The sequence below is a fragment of the Rhinatrema bivittatum genome, chromosome 2 (genome assembly GCF_901001135.1).
Source record: "Rhinatrema bivittatum chromosome 2, aRhiBiv1.1, whole genome shotgun sequence".
In the NCBI taxonomy this organism is placed as follows: Eukaryota; Metazoa; Chordata; class Amphibia; order Gymnophiona; family Rhinatrematidae; genus Rhinatrema; species Rhinatrema bivittatum.
This window is the reverse complement of record NC_042616.1, coordinates 760,687,413-760,712,752: the sequence shown is the minus strand read 5'-3', so window position 1 is coordinate 760,712,752 and position 25,340 is coordinate 760,687,413. Positions and strand designations below refer to the sequence as shown.

The 25,340-nt window shown below is 46.1% G+C and overlaps 1 long non-coding RNA gene across 1 annotated transcript in view; it reads left to right on the top strand.

Moving 5' to 3' along the window:
* Positions 1 to 25,340, top strand: part of LOC115085671 — a 103,898-nt gene that overhangs the window by 36,992 nt on the left and 41,566 nt on the right. Inside the window, exon 2 of the long non-coding RNA XR_003854927.1 lies at positions 8,841 to 8,877. This is a non-coding gene — a long non-coding RNA (uncharacterized LOC115085671). The remainder of the gene's footprint in view (positions 1 to 8,840; positions 8,878 to 25,340) is intronic.

Here is a 25,340-nt window from a genome sequence, read left to right as displayed (position 1 = left end):
ATGTATTCTATGCATTAAGAAAGGTGGAAGGAAGGCCAAACGATTACCGTCATGGTTAAAAGGTGAGGTGAAAGAGGCTATTTTAGGCAAAAAAACATCCTTCAAAAATTGGAAGAAGGATCCATCTGAAGAAAATAGGATAAAACATAAGCATTGTCAAGTTAAGTGTAAAACATTGATAAGACAGGCGAAGAGAGAATTTGAAATGAAGTTGTCCATAGAGGCAACAACTCATAATAAAAACTTTTTAAAATAAATCCAAAGCAAGAAACCTGTGAAGGAGTCGGTTGGACCATTAGATGACCGAGGGGTTAAAGGGGCTCTTAGGGAAGATAAGGCCATTGCAGAAAGACTAAATTAATTCTTTGCTTCCGTGTTTACTGATGAGGATGTTGGGGAGATACCAGTTCCAGAGATGGTTTTCAAGGATGATGTCAGACGAACTGAACCAATTCACTGTGAACTGGGAAGATGTAGTAGGCCAGATTGACAAACTAAAGAGTAGCAAATCACCTGGACTGGATGGTATGCATCCTAGGGTACTAAAGGAACTCAAATGTTGAGTCTGTGGCATGATGTGGACCATTGGTCGAAGTGGCGATGACTCCTCCCATGGGGAGGAGCCCCATGGGAACCACAACGATAGGCTAGACTCAATAGCAAGCAGACACAGAGGAAAGGAAGCTTTATTATACTGCTGTGAGGAAGATGATACTTGTCCGAGGAACAGACAGTGCTGTAGTCCAACGATATCACAGTAAGGTTCCAGATAGTCTCTGTAGAATGTAGATGATCTCTCCCAGATGTAATGAAGGTCTGGTGATATTCCGCAGTGCAATAGGCCGTGAACCTGAAGGGTGAAGCGAGAAGGGCCTTGGAGCGTAGTAGTACTCACAGGATAGCAGCGATGATAACTTCCTTCGGTAGTCGAGTGAAGAGAAGGACCCATGGTCCAAGGTGCAAATACCCAGAGCAGGATAGGCCCTCGATGAGCAAGTACCTAGGAGCATCGATGGTACCTTGAATAAAGCAGGCAGGACCCCCAAGGAGTGGGTGCTCTGAAGGTTAGGCAGAATAACCCCGGAGGGCTAGTAGAAGCGAGAGGCCCCCGAGGAGCGGGTACCCAGAGCTTCAGTGGTAGCGAGATACCCTGGAGGGTAGCGAGGAATCTAAGTGAGCAGCTTAGAAGCGGTCAGAGTAGCAAACCAAAGTCCTTGCTAACTCGTTGTATTGGAGCGGAGAGGAGGTTTAAATACCCGGAGGTACTGACGTCATGCAGTGGGGCCGCCCCCGAGGTTCCCGCCATGACGTGTTTAAGAATGTGGGCAGCGTGCGTGCGCGCACCCTAGGAGGCCTCAGGAAGAAGCATGACGGACGGAGATGCCCATGCTGGCTCGGAGACGCCAAGGGGTTCTGCAAATAGCAGCGGAGGCAGCCATCCTTCCGAAGGAGGAGGAGAAGGCAAAAGAGAGGTGAGGCAGAGTGGTCGCAGTCGTCTGCGACCGGACGCAACATCAAATATGAAATTTCTGATCTATTAGTTAAAATTTGTAACCTATCATTAAAATCATCCATTGTACCTGAAGACTGGAGGGTGGCCAATGTAACCCCAATATTTAAAAAGGGCTCCAGGGGCAATCTGTGAAACTATAGACCAGTGAGCCTGACTTCAGTGCTGGGAAAAATAGTGGAAACTATTCTAAAGGATCAAAATCGTAGAACATATAGAAAGACATGGTTTAATGGAACACAGTCAACATGGATTTACCCAAGGGAAGTCTTGCCTAACAAATCTGTGGATAAAGTAGATGTAGTGTATTTGGATTTTTAGAAGGTGTTTGACAAAGACCCTCATGAGAGGCTTCTAAGAAAACTAAAAAGTCATGGGTTAGGAGGCAGTGTCCTTTCATGTATTACAAACTGGTTAAAAGACAGGAACAGAGAGTAGGATTAAATGGTCAATTTTCTCAGTGGAAAAGGGTAAACAGTGGAGTGCCTCAGGGATCTGTAATTGGACTGGTGCTTTTCAATATATATATAAATATATATATATATACCGTATTTTTCGCTCCATAAGATACACCTGACCATAAGACTCACCTAGGATTCAGAGGGGGGAAATTAAAAAAAGAAATGGTGTGCTAAACCGGCTCTGTTCCTGGGCGTCTGTGCATCTTATGTAGCAAATTAGGGGTGTGCATGCAATTGTTTTTGTCCCCATTTCGTTTTAAGGTCTGGGGAGGGCCATTTTGGTCTACTCCCTGGATCAGAAAACTGTTATCGTTCCCTTTGTCTGGAAAAAAAACAAAACAAAAAACAAAACCCCACTCCAACCTTCCACCTCTTCAAAGGTTTGATTGTTCAATTGATCTCCTTCCAGGAACCACGCCTTCCCAAGGACGCACCTACCCTCTGTCTCTTCCCGAGAAAAAGGCTATGAAGGAGTATATCCAAGAAAATCTTGCAAAGGGATTCATCTGCCTGTCTACTTCTCCCGCTGGGGCGGGATTCTTTTTTATGACCAAAAAAGATGGGTCACTTAGGCCATGTATTGACTACCACAGCCTAAACGCCATCACCCATAAGGATAAATATCCCTTGCCATTAATTTCCGAATTATTTTATCACCTCCAGGGTGCCTCCATATTTACAAAGCTGGACTTACACGGAGCGTATAACCTGATAAGAATCCATCCCGACTACATTTGGAAAACTGCCTTTAACACCCGGGACGGGCACTACGAATACCTGGTGATGCCCTTTGGCCTCTGTAACGCGCCAGCAGTATTCCAACGAATGATGAGCGAAATCTTCAGAGATCTACTGTACACCAAAGTCGTGGCTTACCTGGACGATATCCTCATCTTTTCTAAAGACCTTGATACCCATCGCGCTGACGAACCATTCTTCCACGCCTTCGTGAGAACCATCTGCTTGCGAAATTGGACAAATGCTTGTTCGAGAAATCCAGCCTACCTTTCCTTGGTTATATCATTTCCGGCAAGGGTTCTCCATGGACCCAGATAAACTAAAGGGAATCCGGGATTGGCCACAGCCGGTGGGCCTCAAGGCACTCCAGCACTTTCTGGGATTCCTCAACTACTATCGTCATTTCATCCCACATTATTCTAACCTGGCTGCTCCGTTGATGGCCTTGACTCGTAAAGGTCAAGACACACGAAATTGGCCTCCTGAGGCCGTCGCAGCCTTCCATTGTCTAAAGGAAGCCTTCCAGAAAGGGTCCTGTCTGACCATCCTGACCTGAATCGTCCATTCCTAGTGGAAGTCGACACCTCCACCATTGGGACTGGGGCAGTTCTGAGTCAACGCACCACCTCTGGGTCCATAGTTCCTTGCTCTTTTTATTCCCATAAATTTTCATCTGCAGAGCAAAATTACAGTATAGGGGATCGTGAGCTGCCCGCCATAAAACTGGCTGTCGAAGAATGGCGCCTGTGGCTAGAGGGCGCAGAACACAAATTCACTGTGTTCACTGATCATAAGAATCTGGAACATTTGAGTCAAGCACAACATCTCAACGCCCATCAAGCTCGATGGGCCTTGTTTTTTTCCAGATTCGATTTTGAACTTTGCTATCGTCCAACCGATAAAAACCTCCAGGCAGATGCCCTATCACGATCCTTCGAGCCTGAAGACACTCCTGAGGAACCTACTCATGTAATTGATCCGGCCTGTATCTGTTTATCTGCCACTGATCCAGTTCCTGCTGGAAAGATGGTCATGCCCTGACGACTCCGAGAAAGAGTTCTCCATTGGGCACATGATTCCAAATTCGCTGGTCACCCAGGATGAGCACGAACCCTGGCACTGCTCCACAGTTCTTCTGGTGGCCCACCATGGTCTCCGATGCAAAAGCATATGTTCAATCCTGTAACATCTATGCCACAGCAAAACCCCCGGTTGGTCGACTTTGGGGTCTTCTACAACCACTTCCAGCACCTGATGAACCGTGGACTCACTTGTCTACGGATTTCATCGTGGATTTGCCACCTTCAAAGGGTCACACCGTAATATGGGTAACTATAGACCGATTTTCAAAAATGGCCCATTTTGTCCCTCTGCCGGGCCTACAATCTGCTCCAGAGCTATGCTTCCTGTCTATGCTTCCTTGCCTTGGCAATCGGGTTGGTTTGTTCTAAGATTGCTTCTGCGCTTGTTCTTATTCCTGCTTGTCCTAGTCTTGTTCCAGGATCCTTCTGTTCTGTTTTTAACTTATTCCTGCATCCTTGTTCCTGTTCCTGCTTGTTCCTGTGTTCGTCTGTCTGTCTCCCCAGGTAGTACCCTCGGACTGTCTTACTGGTACTGACCTCAGCTTGTTCCTGACCTGCCTGCCGCCTGCCTCATGACTTCAGCCTGCCTTTGACCTCGTCTGACCTCCAGTACCTGACCTCTGCTTCACTGGACCATTCCCTAGGACTGACCTCTGGATATTGACCTTGCGTGCCTGACCTCGTCTCCAGATTCTGGCTCTGTTCCTCGCCTTGTCATCACCAACTTTGTTCTGGTTCTCCCTGTTCTAACCAGCAACCATCTCTGAACCCGATCACACTTCCCCTGTCTCCATGGGCACGCCGGACTTTCACTCTCCTAGGAGACCCTGCGAGGCCCCACTTAAGTTCAAGGCGGCCCGGGTCCCTACGGGCTTCTCCCAGGGGGACATCGGGCTTCCAGTGGTGAAGCTCTTCCTAGCCTCTATCTCCTCCAGTGCTCCGCCCCTGGTGGGGGCAGTTACCCTCCTGTTTCCCTTTCAGGATGCATTCCACCTCTGCCCCAGGACAAGGGTCCACCCCCGAGCGCAACAATTTCTTGCATAAGCCTTGCCACTAATGGGCAGTGAACTGAACACCTCGGTCAGATATAACGTGAGTGGGGAGGCCATGTAGGCAAAAGTTGTGCTGTATGAAGAGTTGAGCTAATTCAGGTGCTGATGGTAGTCTTGGGAGGGGCATAAAGTGGGGCCATTCCTCGAGAACCTGTTAACTGTCACCCAGATGGTAGTTTTGCCTGCTGATGGTGGTAGTTTGGTGAGAAAATCTGTAGCCAGATGGGTCCAAGGTTCCTTGGGAGCTGGTAATGACTGAAGTAGTCCCTAGGGCCAGCCTCTGATTCGCGGCACAAGTCAGATATGAGTCTATGTACCATTTTAGATCTTGCCGCAGATGAGGCCACCAATAGCAGCAGGTAAGGAGTTTCTAAGGACCTAGCAAAGCCCTGAATGCCCTGCAATGTGTGAATCATTGGCCCATTTTAGCACCCATTCTCGAAGATGCGAAGGATCCACAGTCCTTCCATGGAGGTACTGTCACAGCAGCTGCTAACTGGATCCTGGTTGGATTGATAATGGCCTTCGGGGGGTCCGGGAGATTCTCCTCCTCGAAAGAGCAGAACAGGCATCAGCACATTGATTCTTGTCTGCTGGTCGATATCTCGGTTCAAAATCAAAGTGATTAAAGAATAGGGACCAATGGGCCTGGCAAGGATTCAGTCACTGGGCCTGTGCCAAGTATTCAAGTTTGGTTTTTTTTATTTTATTTTTAAGTTATCAATACATTCGTTTTCAGAAATGCATTTACAGCAAGAGAAAAATTCAAAGACAAGAAAAATGAGTATACATATAGAAATTTTCAAAACATAAATTTTCAATGAATTTACTCCATTCAAGTCCTCAAAAAGGGGGGAGGAGGATCTCAACCTATAACACATTTAAACATTTCTTAGAAAACAAGGCTGACCTGTCTACTTCATAGAGAGGTAATATTTATGCTTATGTAACTGCAATCTTTTTTACGGTACTCACACAATCATGCCTGACTTACTATTTCTGGTGATTTACTTGCCAGGAAATTCAGAACCTGCTCTGGAGTAAAGAAAATATATGTATTCCCTTGATATTTCAAGATACATTACAGGAAATTTTATCAAATAAAAGGCCCCAATTTCTAATACTCTGTTTCCATCTTAGAAATTCTTTTCTTTTAAGTTGCATAGATCGCGATACATCAGGGAATATACTTATTTTATGTCCCAAGAACAACTTCTGTCGATATCTAAAATAAAGTCTCAGAATCCACTCCTTATCTGATTGTATACGAAAAGTTGCAATCATAGTGGATGGCTCCAACAATTCCTCTTGTGTTGATTACAGTATTCTCGATACATCCAATGGTGGTGAAACAGGAGATAATACCTGTAACCCCTCTTGATTAACAGAGCCTTTTTTAAAAGATGGTATAAAATAGGCTTTAGTAGTTATTGGTAGCATTTGCTCTGTTATCTTCAGGTTTTAAAACATATATTTTTTTATTGCATCTTTAGCAGATACTTAAGGTTCCTTATGAAAATTCAATATTCGCAAGTTCTTACTCCGTATAACATTTTCCAACTTTTCTACCTTGTTAGTTAGAACTTTATTCTCCTTGACCAAGTTCACTTGTAGATTCTTAGTTTCCAAATTTTCTTTCTTTAAAGCCTCCACATTTTCACAGTTCTCAACAACATTCTTTTCTATTTTATCCAGATGTTCTTCTGTTAATTTCTGAGCTTCTAGTACAGGGTTAATTCTCAGGTTTAAACTCTCATTCAGTGCCTGAATTGCCTGCCAAATGGTTTCAAGTGTAATTTTTTCTGGTCTTACCAGAATCAAAGGTTCAGCACACTTTGTGAGAGTTTCCCCGTCGGTTGCAGTTTCTCCCATGCTAGGCACTGCTTGCATCAATGTTCCTTCTCTCTTAGTGGATGCTGTTACATGAGGGCCTCCAATGGCTCCTTCTCCTTCCGGTCAACGCTCTTCTTCCTGGAGTCTCTCCACGGCTAGTGGAGAGATTTTCTGGGGCTATACACTGTATCGGGGAGCGAGATGTCTGGAGCTCTTGCAAGGCCCCGGTTCCTACTTCCTCCCGGTGACCTTGCCGCGAGCCATTCTCCTCCAATTCTAATCCTTTCATGATTAGGTGTGCGTCCATCGGTCCAATTGTAATTGTGGCTTGGGGCGCTCAAGGTATCTCGCGCTCTTTTGCCCTGCGCTTTTGCGCGGAATGTGGCATGTTTAACCACAAAAAGGAGGAAAACGCCAAGGAACGGTTTCACCCACCAGCAGTCAGGTCGGCCATATTAACTCCGTCCCCTATTCAAGGTTTTTATTTTCGGTGTAACTCATTACTGGATATTGGGCGCCTTTCAGCAGGTGGTGCCTCTCTTCACCGATGGTGTAATTTTTCTCCGCTGGGGAGAATTTTCTCGAGAAGAAGGCACAGGTTACCAAGGAACCCTGGGGGTCATGTTGTAGCAAGATTACTCCCACTCCAAGTGTGGCATGGGTGACCTCTAGGATGAACAGCTTGGGCGGGTCCAGGTGAAGACAAGGATCATGTGTAAATTCCTGTTTGAGGTGGTTGAAAGTTTGGAGGGCTTCCTGATTCCAGACCCAAAGGTCAGCCTCCTTCTTAGCGAGGGCTATGAGTGGAGCCACCAGCGACGAGTAGTTATGTACAAATTGGCGGTAATAATTGGAAAAGCCCAAGAACCGCTTGACTCCCACCGGCCAGGTCCAGTGGAGAATCGTGTTCAATTTCTCTGGATGCATCCTGAGTTCAATCGCGGAAAAGATATACTCCAGACAGGGGCACACGCTTGCTGGGCAGACTGGATGGACCATTTGGTCTTTTTCTGCCGTCATTTCTGTTTCTATGTTTCTAGTAAATTAGACAAAGAACTATTTTTCTGTCCCATTTTCTGGAATACTAGAACTTAATAGGTAAGATTGATTTCTTCTTAAATGAGGCAGTTTAGTGACTGATGTGTGGGCAGGGATTTCTGGTTTCTTGCTCTTAGTTTGAGCTTATTGAAAGAGCATACTCATGTGCTTCTTCTACTCAATTTCAGATGTTGGTGACATCATGAGAGTAACTCCACGTAATGGAACAAGAATAGCGAGGGTCATGCATATTGTACTGAAACTGATAATTTAAAAAAGAAGTCAGTTTTCAAAGGGTTTGTGCGCTAGGTTCTTAAAATTGGCATCTTTGAAAACTGAATAGTGCTGAGCCCCTAAAATTAACCACATATTTTTTCTAGGAGCCTAAAAAATGAGTGTGGGCAAGGGGAAGTATGTTAAGCACTTAAATGTAGGAGAATAAATTGCAGGCTTAAATTTAGGGGCCTAAAATTAGGTGAATATTCATCCTAAAGAGGAAAATTCTCCTAACTTCAAAGATGCCTACAACTGAGATGCCTAGAGTAGGTTCTCTGCTTTCTTTAAATAGTTGCCTCCATGTGATTTTGAGTGGGTTTTGACCTAAGAACGTGTGTAAAGGAAATTTATACAGTTTTTCTGAGCTGTGCAGAGATTCAGAGCTGCATTTTTTTAAAACATAGGACGTGTTTATTTGGAAGTTGGAGAATAACTTGAAACTCTTTCTAGGTCTTGAATTTGGAGAATCTGATCCCAGAGAGAAAAGGACAGCATCTCAGCACATGGATAATTTAATTCCAGATTTACCCTTACATTTTCTTCTCTACTAAATCAAACCTAGTTTTGTTTCTTCATTTTTATGCCAGAAACTTAATGTTCATTAAATGGTAAGATGCTATTTGTTAAAATAAAATTACCATGGCAACAGGAGAAATCTGAAATACTTGCATGTTTCTGATTCACTGCATATTAATCAACCTCTTGCTATTGTTTAATGAGGGTCCCCAATACACACACACACACATGTAAATATTCCTGTTTTTTAGAGATTTTTATTTAAAAAACACAAATTGTTTCTATCTGTTATATTTCTAAGAATTAATCTTTGTTAAAACATGTTGTCTTTCAGATGCATCTGAGGAAAACAGGACTACAAGAACCTTAAGGTAAGTATATTACTTCTCCAAATGTATTAATATCTTATTTTCTTCTATATCTTTTTCCATTTCTTATGTGTGTCACTACCCTATTCTTGTATGTGACTAAATATTTGTATTTACTATCCAATATGAATGAGTGTGTACACACTTATGGGTGAATTTTAAAAGGTCTGTGTGCGTAAAATTCAGGGGTTGCGCGCGTGGCCAGGCCCTGCATGAGTTGCGCACATTTTCGAAAGGGCCCGACCATGTGCGTGCTGCACGCATTTTTGAAAAGGACCTGGCCACGCGTGTAACCCCTGATAGGCGCCGAAGTGCCGGGCCGGGGGGTGGGGGTGGGCAGGCGGGCCAGGACAGCGCCATTAGACGCTGTTCCGGGAAAGTGCGAGCCGGCATCTGGCCCACACATGGAACTTACATCTGCTCCTTAGAGCACATAAGTAAAAAACAAAAAAAAATGTAGAAAAGTTAGGGAGGGTTTAGGGGTTAGGGAGGAGAGGGGAACAGGTAAGAAGGCCAGGTAGGGAAGTTCCCTCCCAGCCCACTCCTTTATTGGAGCGGTCTGGGAGGGAACTGGGAAAAAGGCAATTCATGTTGCCGCACATAATTTTAAAAATCCCTCCCCCCCCCCCGCGCATGGGAGAGCCCTCCCTCCCGCACATGCATGTGCAGATATTAAAATCCGGCATGCATGTGTGTGCGGGAAGCCTATTTTATAACATGCGCACACCAACACATCCATGTTATAAATAGCCATGTCCATATGCGAGCGTCGGAAACCATGCGCACAGACGCCCAAGCGTTTGTTAAAAAATCGACCCTTTAGCTTGCTTTTCTTCTTTTAATTGAAGATAGGGAGCAGAACTTGATTATGTAGCTAGCTTTTGTGGATATAGGCTACCCTGATGATGAGAGGCTTTGGTGCCTAGCAGATAAAGGCTGGTTAGCGCTGCTGGCGTTTGCAGGCAGGAGCAAGAATCTTATGGCCAAACTCTTGATCATGTTGTCTTAATGATATTACCTACTAACCTAATTCAAACTAAATTAATGAGAGATGTTACCTCCCTATCACTGACAGTTCTTCTGCCAACTACAGTTTTTCTCACAGGACAAGCAGGATGGTAGTCCTCACATATGGGTGACGTCAGTGGACGGAGCCCTGTTACGGAAAACTTTTCTGTCAAAGTTTCTATAAAGCTGACTGACACTGGCACACTGAGTGCACTGAGTATGCTCAGCCTGCAATTATCCCTGTGAAGAAGACTGAGGGGAGACACCTGTGGTCACAGGTGTCTCCCCTCAGTCTTCTTTTTTCCGCTCTGCAGTAAGCATAGTGGTTAGGAGCTCTGTGAGAAATTCTCACAATTTTTCCTCACGGAAAAACCTTTACTTCACAAACGCTTTTTCCCTGCACGGGTCTCCCTTCGCATACATTTAATCGACGCTTGGTGAGTACTATGCCCTGTTTTTTGGTCGGTTCCTGTCACCTCACTACGGTTTCCCTGGCTTACCAACCGAATTGCAGCCTTCCCTCTCCCTATGTTTTCACAGTTAGCCCCACATAGCCTGCGAGTGGCCTTCTGTGACCCTCTGCCTGGTTATTAGCACTAGTGAGAGAGGGACTTCCACGGTTACCGTTGCTGCCAGGGCCTCTGTGGAATTCATACCTCGGTACCTTCGTGCAGTCGATGCCCCCATTGCTACCGTCGGTACCCCCATCCAGGCCATCGATGCCATCGACACCCCTCCCCCCACGGTCCGTCGATGCCATCGATCCCCGCATCGATTCTTTCAGTGCCATCAATGTTTTCATCCATGGCGCTGATTTTTCCATCAATGTCATCGATGCACACCTTGTTGTCATCGGTGCCATCGATGCCTGGGTCGATGCCATCGATGCCCAGGTTAGTTCCATCGATACCTGGGTCGATTCCATCGGTGCCATCGTCGATTCCATCGGTGCCCAGCTTGGTTTCTATCGATGCCATCATCGATTCCAATGATGCCCAGGTCGATTCCATTGATGGCATCGTTGCCCGTTGTCAGTGCCATCGATGCCCGTGTCGATGCCATCAACGCCCGTGGCCATGCCCACCGATGCCATCGGCGCCCATCTCCATCCATCGATGCTATCGACGCCCATGTCGTTTCCATTGGTGACTCGTCGTTTCCTATCGATGCGGCCATTGATTCCGTCGATGCCGGTATCAATTTCCCAATGCCATCGATGTCCTATTCGATTTTTCGATGCCACATCGTTTCCATCGATACCTACGCTGATGCCTGTCGGTGCCATCCATCACTGTTATCGTTGCTCTGCCTGGGCCATCGTCATTTTTTCATCTATATTTTTGACGATATCCTCGAGGCCGCTTCTATGTCGCCATCGATACCGGTCAGTACTGACATAGCACCTACACGCAATGCCCTTGCCTAAACACAGTGCTCCAGCTTTGGGTTCTTAACTAAAGCCCCAAATCAGCCTACGACACTACATAGTGCCAGGAGCAGTGCAGGCATGCTGTCAGTCCGTCATCATTCGCCATCCAAGACAGCGAGGGCATCCACCTCGGCACTGGGGAAAGACCGGGCAGAGCACCGTGGCACTCATTGTCACCGGCACGGTGACCGTCCGCCACCGATGCCATCCAAGACATCGGTGCTATCCTACTTGGTGCTGGAGAATGCCCAGGCTGAGAAACATCGCTACTGCCACCGCCACTGTTCCACACAGTGCTGGCATTCCTCAGTGCTCCAGAATGACCGGACCGAGTTCCAAGGAATTCTGCACTGGTGTCACGATACATCGAGCCGCTGCAAAGAGGGCCGGGTTCATGAGTCACAATGGCTCCCCTGTACCTGAGGCATTCCCCACTGACACCGGTGCGGGGTTCTGACCCTCCACAAATTACTGTGGTAGCGCCAGACACGCTCATCCTTTCTCCTCTGTACCTACGCTACCATACCAGGTTACAGAGTTGAGTCGGATGTTTATGTCCTTCAGGCTGTCCCTTGATGCCTCCTGAAATCCATAGAGCCATCAATATTCACCGGCTCGTCCTTCTGCGATCCACGATGGATGGTAAGTACTCTAATCCCGTTTCAGCGACAATCCCATTGAGACCTGTTCTCTAAATCGGGTCATATGGTTCGAAAGGTTCTAGGTCATCTTGTCTTCCAAGAACCGTATTAGTGTCACATATCGCTATTGCCAGCTATATCGGACACAATACCCTCTCTACCAATCATCTGGGATTGCATCAGGACATCCTCCAGTTGTCAGCAACGGGACTGTACTGATTAATACTCTGGCTTCTGGTTCCTAATTAAGGATCGAAATCCTAGATGCATTCGCTGATCTGCTAAACACAAGATCCAGCAAACACTGCCTCAATTGCAAATCCATCTCGAGGCCTGGCGACAGGTCTCGAAGTTTTCTTGTACAGCACACAGAAATACGGGTAAAACATTTACTGCTCATGCTCCCGTGGGAGATATGCGTGTGTCTTGGGCCTGTGCGCATTGTTCAGATTTTTAAAAGTGTGCAAGTACGTGCGTATCTCCCAGTGTGCGCACAAATCAAAATCTTTAAAAAAGGAGCAGGGAAAAGGCGTAGTCTGGATGGAGCACGGGCATGACACGGGCTTTCTGGGAAGTTACTTTGAAATGGTTATGTAAGTTTTTACGTGCACAGTCGCGATGGGGGTCCCCTACCGCATAACTATATGCTGCTATGGACGACATATAAGTATTAAAATAAAAAAACTAGGCGAGTCAGCTGGTTTTTAAGGGTCAGAGTTAAAAGGGTTAAGGGAGGCTAAATAACAGAAGGGGTTAGGAAATCCAGTTTGTTAACTGGGTAAACTGGAAATGAACAGGGTAAAAGGGCTATTGCGTCGGTGCACGTATCTAATAAAATCCTCCCCATTTATGCTGTAGAGCCTGCATTTGCATGCATATGTGCGTATCCATATAAAATTGTACGCACATGTACGTGTAACAGCTGATTTTATGACATACGTGCATAGAGGTGCGTATGTTATAAAATGGTCATGTCTCTAGCATACGTGCGTACATGTACCCCTGCTTGGTTGTTTGAAAGTTACCGTCCTGTGTTATAAAATAGCTTAAGCATGCGTATATATGCGCCTAATTTTAAGTTTGTTCGTGCCTAGCAGTGTAAAGTTGGGTTTGAGCTGCATAAGTGAGAGAATTTTAAAACTGGTAAGAGTCCACACCATGACCAGTGTAACCAGTTCGTCCACCAGTTCATGCACTCTAAAGCTAGGTACCCCAAACCCTACTAGTTCTTTAGTTTGCACCCCCCCCCCCCCAGTTACCCCAGACCGTTTAAAACCCTCACAGATGTCTGTAACTTTTGATTTTTTTTACTTATACCTCCTCCATAGCAGAAGTAAAGTTACAAGACACTGGACCTGGGTATGTGTAAGTACTTCCATGCAAATGTGTAAGTACTTCCGTGCAAATCTCTTGGTTTCATCCTGGAACACCAACGCCCACTCAGTGCATGTCCCTTTTCCCTCCAATGCAAGATATTCATGCATTGGCACTTGTGCGTGCATCTGACCACCTTATAAAATCGGGTACAAGTGCGTGTATCTTCCAAATTTGGTCATGCATGCCTTTTGAAATCCACCTTTATCTTAGCAATTTTCTAAAATGTGGGTAAAACCTATTAATTCAATGGCATATATTATAGCAATTTTCAAAAGTCCACTTACAAGGGTAAAGTGCATTTACACATGTAAAATACAGTTTTAAGTGTGTAAATGCTTTTGAAAATCAAGCCTTATGTGTTGCACCGGAGGTGGACTCTTGGGCCGAGGTGGGGTTGACGCAACCCATAGGTCGGCAGGCGGAGTGGGCTGATGGACAGAGGCCAGCTGGAGCTTCACCACTACCAGCCCTCATTCCCCACGGGTTGAGCCTTTGGTTGCCTGGGCCGGCTAGACTTAGATGGGCCTCTGCGTAGAGTTGATGTGGAGATCAGTTCAGCCCAGAGACAGCAGGTGAAAGATGGTTTTGTCTTATGCTGGACGAGGTAGGGTACTGGAGACTCAGGCGCCAGTGGAACGGAAGCAGACAGGGGGCGCTCAAGCAAGAGCAGGCTGAAGCCTGAATGAACCAAGTCCAAGCGATAATGGGCTGCGAAGGTATGGAGAGAGTTCCAGGTCGCAGCCTTACAAATATGTACAAGCGGCACTGGCTGAAGGTGAGCTATTGAGGCTGGTACGGCCCTAACAGAGTGTGGTTACACATGGTGTTGTAGTGAAATGCCTGCTTGTTGGTAGGAAAAAGAGATACAGACCGTCAATTAGGAGGAAAAGGTCTGTATGCCCACTGGAACTCGCAGCTTGGCTTTTGCCACAGAAGGAAAGAGTTAGGTGTAATTCCTATGGAGTGTAGTGCGGTCTAGATAGAATTTACAGTCCAAGGAGTGGAAAACCCTCTCGCCCTGCTGAGAGAGAGGTGTTGGGAAAAAGTGGGCAGAGTATATTCTGAGTAAGGTGAGATGCTGCGTCTACCTTAAGAAGGATAGGAAGTTGAATACGTAAGACCACTCGGTCACGGAGGAACGCAGGGTCAGGTGAGTATGTAAGAAGGTGTGGAACTCACTGACCCTGTTGGCAGAAGTGATGACTACGAGGGGAAGAATTTCCCATGCCAGACTGTTAAGTGAGAGGAATGGAAAGGCTTGAACGGAGAACGTATCAGTCTTGTAAGCACTAAATATAGGCCCCATTCCGTAACCAGTAAAAATAGAGGCGGCTTAATCAGTGGATAACCCATGGTAAGCTGACTCAGAAGGGGTTGAACCATTAATTGGGTATCCCCACTCCCAAGTGGTACGCCAGTTGAAACCGAGGTGTACCCATGTGGAGGATGTCTGGGGAGCAGAATCTGAGGGAGTAAGAGAAAAGAGTGGTGTAGAAAAAAAAAAGGGGGGTAATACCCTTTTGTATGCGCCATGTGGTAAATCATGCCATTTTGAAAGGTAAGATTTATGTGTGGAAAGTTTTTGTGACGCTACCAGTACCTGAGAACATCAGTGAGTCCATGATATCAGACTGACCTGTGAGAAGGCGAATTGGTTACTGATGTGATAGATTGAGAAGTATGGGAAAGCATACTGGTCTCGGCCAGGACATGGGTCTGAGAAACAATGAACCCCGTCCCGGTGCAGCATAATAAGAGTGCTGGCTATGAGAGGCATCGAAAGAGACACATATAAGAGGCCTTTGTTGCAGCAAAGGCATCCATGGGAATGCATTAGAGACATGTGTAGGGAGTAGAATCTGTCCACCGTATGGTTCGATTCAGACGCAGAGGGCAAAGTTGGTTTTTTTGTCTCGCTACACATGTAGTCCGAGACCATCCGAGAGGATGGAAACCTATATGGAGAAAGTCTGCTAGTGCGTTCAGTAAGTCTGTTAGATAAGTGTCCCGGGGATGCATGGAGTGAGCAAGGATCAAGGGTAGAGCTGCGCAGCTTCCTAGCAGAGCAGCTAAGAGGTTGTGCGGTGCTTGTGTGTTGGAAATACCACATTGTCACTATGCTGTCTGTCTGTATGCACAAAGGTTTGTTGCAGAGGCAGTATTATAAGGCATAAAGGCATAACTCATGGCTCGAAGCTCCAGGAAGTTGATGTGAAACTCTGCATGGAGCGGAATAGATGCATATTGGGTTGAGAAGATGTTAGTTCGAACTCTGCAACCCTGAGTAAATGCGAGCATGAGCAGGACCAGCCTAGGTTTTGGTTCTAGATCTGCAATATGGATCAGGGACAAAAGCGGTTGAACAGCTTAGATCTACTGATAATTGAAATTTCACTGAATCTTACTCATAGCAAATCTAGACCTATGAGTAAAGTGCATGGTGAAAAAATTCCATGGCCAAGCAATGAAAGAACTGAGGGACTGAGGATATGTTGTATGTCAGAATGTCTTTGCGGTTGTTGGACAGGAAGTTCGTTGTGACTGTGGTGTCCAGAAGTGTTGTATATGGGATTTATGGTAGTTAACAGCAATCCCAGGTAGTAGATTTATAATGAGTCGTGAAGAAGATAGAGCTCCTTGCTTGGATTGACTGTTGTTATGCAAGGAATTATGTCCATGCAAGGAAAAGCGTGAATGATGTTTTACTCCGTAGAGAAACAGCAGTCACTGCTAGTGATTTAATGAAATACCCAAGTTGCCAAAGCTGGAGCAACCGGCAGAGCTTGGGATTGTAATATTGTTGACTCACCATGAAGCACATAGAAAGATTAGAGGAGAGAGGCAACCTACTTACTGCGGTATGGAAGTATGGTGACGAGATACACCATTTTACCTGTCCCTTCTGAAGAAAGTTGATATTTCTGATGTCCAGGATGGGCGGACAGTAACTACTTTCTGTTGAAAGAAAGAATAGTGAGATTAAAACACCCCCCCCCCCCCTGCGCTTTGTAGTGTGCGGGAGACTGTACCCTGAACCTTGGTACCAAGTGAGATGGCTGCTCTGATATCCGGCAAGTTGAGCCACCAGGAGGTGTCCAACTGGCGGGGCTGATGTAATCTGGATATCTACGTTCCTGTTCCTCATTGTTCCTGGTTCCTGTCTCCTTGTTCCTACGTTCCTGCCTTGCTCCTTTCTACGGATTGCCTACATGGACTTTGACTCTGCTGCGCCTGACCACGCCATTGACTCTTTCCAGACCCAGACCTCCACTTTGCCTGACTACGCTACTGCCTATCTCCAGACCCAGATCTCCGCTTCGCCTGACTACACTACTGCCTATCTCCAGACCCAGACCTCCGCTTCGCCTGACTACGCTCTTGCCTATCCTCGGATCCAGACCTTGCATCATCTGTCTACTCATTGACCTTCGTGTTCAGACCACTGCCTTGCTTGCTACCGTCTCCAGATTTCTGCCAGCCCTGACTCAAGCCTGTACCTTGATGCCTCTTAAGCTTATCGCTTTGCAAAGGCAAAGCTAGGGAGTGGAGCCTGCGCTTAAATACAGTAGCTCTGTTGACATCATCATCCGGGGCCGTGGCTAGGTTCCCGCCATGGTCCCTACTTAAGCAACACTGAAGCGCATGCGCACACCTAGGAAGCGGGGCGGTGCCAAGAGGAAGCATCTCTCCGCGGACCATGCGGAGAGGCCCAACGAGAAGCAATGGACATGGTGGCTGGACCGGGAATGCCAGGGACTGCAGCGGTACCGGAGGCACTGGGGGAGGCCCAAGAACGGAGCTGATGGCCCACTGCCACCAGCGAGGAGGAACCAGGAGCTGGAGATACTGTAGCAAGGTGAGGGGGCCGTGCCGCGGGTCTGCTATGGACGGGATGCGTAACATTATGTTCCTAAGTTACCTCAGGTTACACCATGCAAAGAACAAGTGTAACTTAACGTAAGGTAATGTGTACACATACTCTGCCAATTACCCCAATACTTTCAAAACCAACTTGCACTGAAAATATTGGGAAATTCTCACAGAAAGGAAGGCAGAAGCATAGAATACCTTCCCATTGGAGATGATGGAGGTAAAAACAGTAACAGAATATAGAATTCAAGATGGCATGGAATAAGCATAGAGAATCCTTAATTGGGAGAAGTGAAGGGAAAGCCAGAAGTGAACTCTGATTTATGAACCTTGCAAAGGAAGACTGGATGGGTCTTATAGTCTTTATTTGCTGTTTTATTCTCTGTTTCTTTGATAAAGCTGGTGGTCTTTTTTCTTCAATGCAAAGCTGAAGCAAAATTTTGTTAAATGTTCACTAGAAGACCCTATGATTATAATTAGGACTTCTGATTTTAGATATTTATAAGTTGAACATTTAAGTGTTTATTTTCCAGTTAATTAGAGGTTCTTTGAGGCTACTAACATCAAATATTTAGACATATAAGAATTTCTTATGCCATGTATATTTTGTTCTTATGTTCATGTTTAGCCATGTATTTTTATCTTATGTTTAATTGTTACTCAAAAAGTTATACAATATGTTACTCTAATAAGTTCTTTGTTATATGTAATTGCCTACAAGCAAGCTTTTCAACTGTTCCCTGTAAACCGATTTGATTTACATATTATGTAAGAAGATCGGTATATAAAAACCATAAATAAATAAATAAATATTGGGAATCTTTTCCAGTTAATTCAGATACATGCCTTGTATATTTCCTCTTTTTTCTACATACTTTTGCCTGCTCGTTTAATCTCAGATGAACTGAATTCCTACAGATTTATGTATGCAATAAAAGTACATGTACTCCAGTGAGCCCATGACTGTTTCAACTACAAAACACTTATTTATTTTATCGTTCCTCAGTTATTTATATTTTTGCTGAATATTTCACTTTACCCTAATTATGCCATTAGCATGATTAAGAACCATTTCAGGGACTATCCTCAAGGTTTTCAGTGTTTTGTAGCATCTTTAAAAATTAAGAGCACAGCAGGTGCAAAGGTTTTATATGAGAAATATAAGATTTAATAAGAGGGGAATAATTAAATATTTGGAAAACAGCTGAGTCTTTAACAAGCATATAAAGTTTAAAGAATGCTAAAAACCAGTAAAAAAAAATTAAAAAAGCATGAGACAAGCACAAAGGATCCTTATCTACATAGAAGTGAAGGGAAAGTCTATGATCACCTGGGGTCTATGGTATTGTAAGAGGAAGAAATTTGAGCAAATTAGATGGGCCTGAAGGATCTTTTCTTCTGTCATAGTCTGTTTCTTTATTTCTATTCAAAACAAAGAGGAAGATAGAGGTTCATATACTTCCTCACAGAGAGAAGGTTGCATCAGAGTTCCTGGAGTTTTGAGGGTTTTTGCTTGGAGGTGCCTAGAATTGGGAATGCATATAGAAAACCAATAGATTCCAGTTTAGCCCTTTTGGAATTAGGTATACTACCTATAGGTTGCCCAACTTACAGGTCGATACTCTAAGGCCGCGGTAGAAAGAGTGCGGCATTGCCAGGCGCACCCTCGTTCCCCGCACGCACAGTTCTCTTCACCTAGCGCTCGATACTCTCTTCTAATTGCATGCAAATGCATGCCGCGGCTGCGAAGCCTTAGGCAAGCGTTAGGCCCGCGCAACCCATTTTACTGTATAGAGCGCCTATACAGTATCCTGGGTTCGCGGGCCTAATGCTTCACGGCCGCGCTGGTATCTGTCATTTCAAATGAGCCGGCGGCGAAAGCGGCCTCCGGCTCCCTCTGCCTGGATGAATGCACGGCCCCCGCCGGCAGTGAATGAATGCCCGTGCGATTTCGGCGCTCATGCCTTGAGCGCCGAAATCGCACGGGCATTCATTCATGCATCAAATTCCTTATAGGAAAACCTCTTTCTAACAAATAAGTTGATCTCCAGCCTTTTTTTTTTTTAAAATCAGAAAAAGACCACTGAACCCTAGTCATAATGAAAATAACTTTGGCTCCTGAATGGGCAACCGATTAGACTGGGATAAACAGAAACAATGCCCGTGCGATTTTGGCGCTCACGGCATGAGCGCCGAAATCGCACGGGCATTCATTCACTGCCGGCGGGGGCCGTGCATTCATCCAGGTAGAGGGAGCCGGAGGCCGCTTTTGCTGCCGGCTCCCTCTGCCTGGATGAATGCACGCCCACCCGGCCGCCTTGAGCACCGAAATCGGGAGGAGGGGAGAAGGGACTACCGTAGCAGGCCCGAGCCTTGCTACTTTTTCGGGTTTTTTTTTTGCTTCGGGAGGAGGGGACAGGACTGCGGCTGCACCGGAGACTGGAAATCGCACGGGCATTCATTCACTGCCGGCGGGGGCCGTGCATTCATCCAGGCAGAGGGAACCGGAGGCCGCTTTCATCGCTGGCTCCCTCTGCCTGGATGAATGCACGCCCACCCGGCCGCCTTGAGCACCGAAATCGTGAGGAAGGGAGAAGGGACTACCGTAGCAGGCCAGAGCCTTGCTACTTTTTCGGTTTTTTTTTTTTTTTTTTGCTTCGGGAGGAGGGGACAGGACGGGGCCTTGAGCGCCGAAATCGCCCCCATTTTTTACACTTTATTCCCGTTTTAATTTTCTAACACCACACTAACACCAAGTAGAGGGTGGCGGTAAACTAACAGGTTAAGGACGCGGCAAAATAGCGGGTTACAAAGGAGATAATCTGAGCGCGCGTCACAGTATCAGAGGGGAATAGCTAATTCCTTCATTATACAGCTAATTCGTTCATTTACATATCATATACATGCTGCCTGCGGAAAGGGTTATGCGTCTGTTTTAAGAAGCGCTAAGGACGCGTGAAACTGGAGACTGTATCGCTGGATCGCCTTACGCGTCCGAATTGTGCGCTCCCAGCTCGTTACAGACGGGAAATCCTCAACCGCACGTTACAGTATCGACCTGTAACTTGTAAGTTTATTGTTTATAGTTTATTGGGTTTTTTTATACCGTTACATCAGTCGTTAGACCATCACAACGATGTATATTAACATAAAATACAGTTGTATACAATAATAAAAGGCTGATTTCCTCTAAAGCACAGATCTGTCGGCTCATGTCCTTACCCCTGCCCATAGTATGGGATTATTTGCAGGTACTTGGTTCCATGGTATCTACTCTGGAAGTGGTTCCCTGGGCGTGGGCGCATATGAGACCATTACAACGCACATTGCTTTCTCGGTGGGATCTGAAATCGGAGTAGTTTCGCCTGCCTTTGCCACTGATGGAACCTGCCAGGTCCAATCTCGATTGGTGGTTGATTCCGGCCCACTTGTTACATGGGATGGAACTGGAGGAGCCGCAGTGGGTAATAGTCATGACGAATGCCAGCCTCACTGGTTGGGGAGCAATTTGCCAGTCACAATCCGCTCAGGGTCATTGGACACGTTATCAGGCGACATGGTCAATCAATCGATTGGAAACCAGGGCAGTATGCCTGGCGTTAGGTGTTTTTCTCCCTCTGGTAGCTCAGTGTGCGGTGCGAGTCTTGTCAGACAACGTGACAGCGGTAGCCTACATCAACCACCAAGGAGGAACCAGGAGCCGATCAGTGGCCTGGGAGGCCGAAAGGCTCATGAAATGGGCAGAGCGACATCTGGTCCGGTTGGCGGCTTCGCACATAGCCGGGGTGGACAATGTGCAGGCAGACTTTCTCAGCTGCCAGCATCTAGATCCCGGCGAGTGGGAATTGTCCGACACAGCTTTCCGGCTGATCACTCATCGTTGGGGGGGTTCCACACCTCGACCTGATGGCAACTCGGACAAATGCAAAGGCGCCCCGGTTTTTCAGTCGGAGAGACCACAGGTCGGAAGGAGTGGATGCTCTCGTCCTTCCGCGGCGTACTGCTGTATGTGTTTCCGCTTTGGCCACTAGTGGGCAAGATCATGCATCGGATAGAGAACCACGTGGGGTCTGTCATTCTTGTAGCCCCAGAGTGGCCCTGAAGGTCGTGGTTTGTGGATCTGATCTCGTTGGCAATCGACAGTCCGGTACGTCTCACCCACCTTCCGAATCTTCTTCGACAAGGTCCAATATTTTTCGATCGAGCGGATCGCTTTTGTCTAGCGGCCTGGCTTATGAGAGGAGGCAATTGAGGAAGAGCGGATATTCGGATTTGGTTATTTCTACCCTCTTGCAAGCACGGAAATCGTCCACGTCATTGGCCTATATTCATGTTTGGAGAGTTTTCGACTCTTGGTGCCAAGGTTTGAATGTCCCTCTGCGTCTGGCTTCGGTGGCACACATCCTATCCTTCCTGCAGGAGGGACTGAAGAAAGGTCTAGCTTGCAGTTCTTTCCGGGTGCAGGTCGCAGCACTGGGTTGCCTGCGAGGCAAGATTGATGGCTTTTCACTTGATGGCTTCCAGATGTGTCCCGTTTTTTGAAGGGGGCCAAGCATTTGCTCCCGCCGGTATGACAAATTTGTCCTGCCTGGCGCTTGAATTTAGTTCTCAATTGTTTATTTGGTCTTCCTTTTGAGCCCCTCCAGTGGACTACGTTGAAGGATTTGACACTCAAGGCTGTTTTTTTGGTAGCCATTACCTCCGCACGGGGAATTTCAGAGCTTCAAGCTTTGTCATGTTGGGATCCGTATCTTCGGATTCCAGAGTTTCGCTGCGGACCGTTTCCTCCTTCTTGCTCAAGGTGGTATTGGCTTTTCATGTCAATCAGACGGTAGAGTTACTGGCCTTCCCGAATTTGGATCTGACTTCTGCGACGGATAAGGATCTACATAAGTTGGATGTGCGCCGGGTTCTCCTTTGCTATCTAGAGGTGACCAATGCTTTTCGATTATCGGATCATTTGTTTGTCTTATTGACTGGTCCTAGATGGGTACACAAGGCATCCAAAGCTACGGTTGCTAGGTGGCTGAAGGAGGCCATTTCCTCCACTTATCTTTGCACAGGGCGTGCCATACCAGAAGGCTTGAAAGTGCACTCTACCAGGTTTCAAGCAGCCTCTTGGGCGGAGAGCCGGTCAGTCTTGCCGCAGGAGAATTGTAGAGCAGCCACTTGGAAATCCTTGCATACTTTTACGAAACATTATCGTGTGGACGTCCGGGATCCGGAGGTCGACTGTTTTGGCAGTAGTGTTCTTCGTGTGGGACTCTCCAGATCCCACCCCAATTAGGGCAGCTCTGGTACATCCCAGTGGTCTGGACTGATCCTGATACGTACAGGGAAAGGAAAATTGGTTCTTACCTGCTAATTTTCATTCCTGTAGTACCAAGGATCAGTCCAGATGCCTGCACTTGGTTTTTTTGGAGAGTCCGTTTTTTCTGTATGTTTTCTTCCTTCTTCTTACCTCAGCAGAGTTCTTTACAGGCATGGGAAGGAATCTTCTTGATTGATATGTTATGCGGCGGTACAGTTTGTTTATTTTACCGCGCGTATTGTTGTAGCCACTGGTTGTTATGTTTGGGGATTTGTTCTCCTTTATTGGTTATTCTGCTTTGATATCGTATATACTGAGGGATCGCAGGTGGCACACCAGGTTAAGAGGGGTGCCTTTTCAGTTTTTTTCTCTGACTCCCTCTGCTGGAAGGGAGACACAACCCAGTGGTCTGGATTGATCCTTGGTACTACAGGGTCGAAAATTAGCAGGTAAGAACCAATTTTCCTTTGTATAGCCTGCCTTTGACTCAAGCGATGGATTTCTGCCAATTCTGCCTGAGTCAAATGCTTTGCCTCCTCATTCTGTTCAGGGGCCTCCTCTGGCAAAGGGATGTGTCTGTTAAGTGCAAGGTTATATAGCATACAACAGGCTAGAAAGATATCATACACTTTAGGGGGGCTGTACAGAAGGCATCCTCTAGATCTTTCGAGACAGCGGAAGCAGGATTTCAGGATGCCAAATGTTCTCTCTATGACAGCCCTGGTCTTATGGTGTGCCCTGTTGTAGCGAGTCTCAGCAGCAGTTGCGGGGGAGGCAATGGGGATCATGAGCCAGGTTTTAAATGGATAGCCTCCGTCACCTGTAGGAGAAGACAGCAAATCAAGGTTACATTCCTTCTGTGCTTCATTGTGGCACAGCTCAGAGGGCAAGCAAACATGAGGCATGCTGTGCCACCCTAAATAGAAGCTTACCAGACATATAGCTGGGAGGTATTATGTTAGAAGTTTGTAAGCTTACCTAGGAGCTATCCTCCAGAGATGTGTCATTGCTGGAAGTGGTCATAAATTCTGGATTGTGATAGAATGTAGGCATCATGACTGGATCCTGGAAAGCGGGGCACTACTTTGGTGATGATGCCCTTGGTGTTGCACACCACTTGCATGTTTAGAGAGTGGAAACCCTTGCGGTTGTGGTAGGTGGCCTCATCTCCTGGTGCCCTTAGGGCCACGTGAGTGCAATCAATAGCTCCCAAGACTGAGGGGAAGCATGCAATTTAGTAAAAGTCTCTCATTATTTCTTGCTGTTCCTCTCTTCTGAAGGGGAAGGAGATAAAGTGTTGTGTTTTTTTGAGCAAGGCAGCCAGGAACTGCTCCAGACACCTTGATGTGGCAGACTGAGTGATTCCGGAAGTCATGCCAAGAGGTGTTTGGAAGCTGCCAGTAGCCAAAAAAGCCAGGACAGTAGTCACCTTGATGAGAATGGGCAAAGCATGGCCCCTTTGGGTGATAGGTTGCAGGTCAGCCTCTAACATTTGGTAGAGGTACAGTATGGTCTCCTTATTAAATCTGAAATGGTGCATTACTTCCTCCTCAGACAGATCCAGAAATTGAGTGTGAGTCCTGTAAACTGTATGTAAAGGGTATCACCTTTGTCATAGCATTTTTCTCCTCCTCCTCCTCCTCTCTTTTTCTCTTCTGAGCCGTATAGAGCACAGGACCCATATCGCTATTATAAACATCTGTAGTTATCATCAGTTAGCCCCCCCACAACCTCCTTCCTTCCAACTTCTGCCTTTCTCCAGACTGTAGGGTCCCTGAGTGATGAGAGGCAGCAGGCTCAGACACTTCAGTAGTCGCTTGCGCACACAGGCAAGCAGTAGTAAATATATGCGTGTGACAATGGCAGCGCACGCCGGTGGATTTGTGCGCTGCTTATAAAATATGTCTTACATGCGTACGTCAGGTATACGCCCGACACGCCCCTTTCTTCATGTAAATTTACGCGCACAAGGTCATTTGCGCGCATAAATACCCCATGCAAAATTCAAGTTATTCGCGCTCTTGTCACTTACTTGCATAAGTGCCATTTTCTATGTGTGTAACCTTTTGAAAACCTACCCCTCAGGTTTTACTAGAGGAAGAATGTGTTTAACAAATCTGATTTGAGTGACTAGATAATTAGATCAGGGAAAAGAACTCAATTTGGTTTACTTGAATTTCAGCAAAGTTTTTGATATGGTCCTAGACAGGAAGCTCATGAATAAAATTAGAAGCCTGAGGGTAAGTCCCAAGGTGGTAAAATGGATTACAAATTAATTGACTGACAGATGATAGCATGTGATTGTAAAAAGAAGGTACTCTGGAGAAAGAATAGTGCTATGTGGAGTGACTCAAGGTTTGGCTCTGGGACTGGTCCTGTTCAATATGTTTGTGAGCGATATAGTGGAGAGATTAGAAGGTAAAACTTGTCTTTTTTGTGACACTAAGATATGCAACAGAATAGATACACCTGAAGGAATAGAGAGAATGAGAAGCAATCTAAGAAAACTCGGAGTGGTCAAAGGTTTGGCAGCTAGTATTCAATACCAAACAAGACCGCACTGGACCTGTTCTATATTTAAATATAAATTCAATGGAAACAGGCCATATATGTTCTTTTACCCCAGCTCACTGATTCTATTGTTAAGGAGTGATCAAACACCTTTCTAATGCAAATGTCAAATTTTTATTCATTCAATGAAGATTTTTTAAACAAGAATATACACATTACTTCCTACAAAATCTGATTCAATACATGTCAAAAGTAACATAATTTCCTATTCATAACTTCACACACCATTCACAACTCTACCCCAATCATACACACCCCA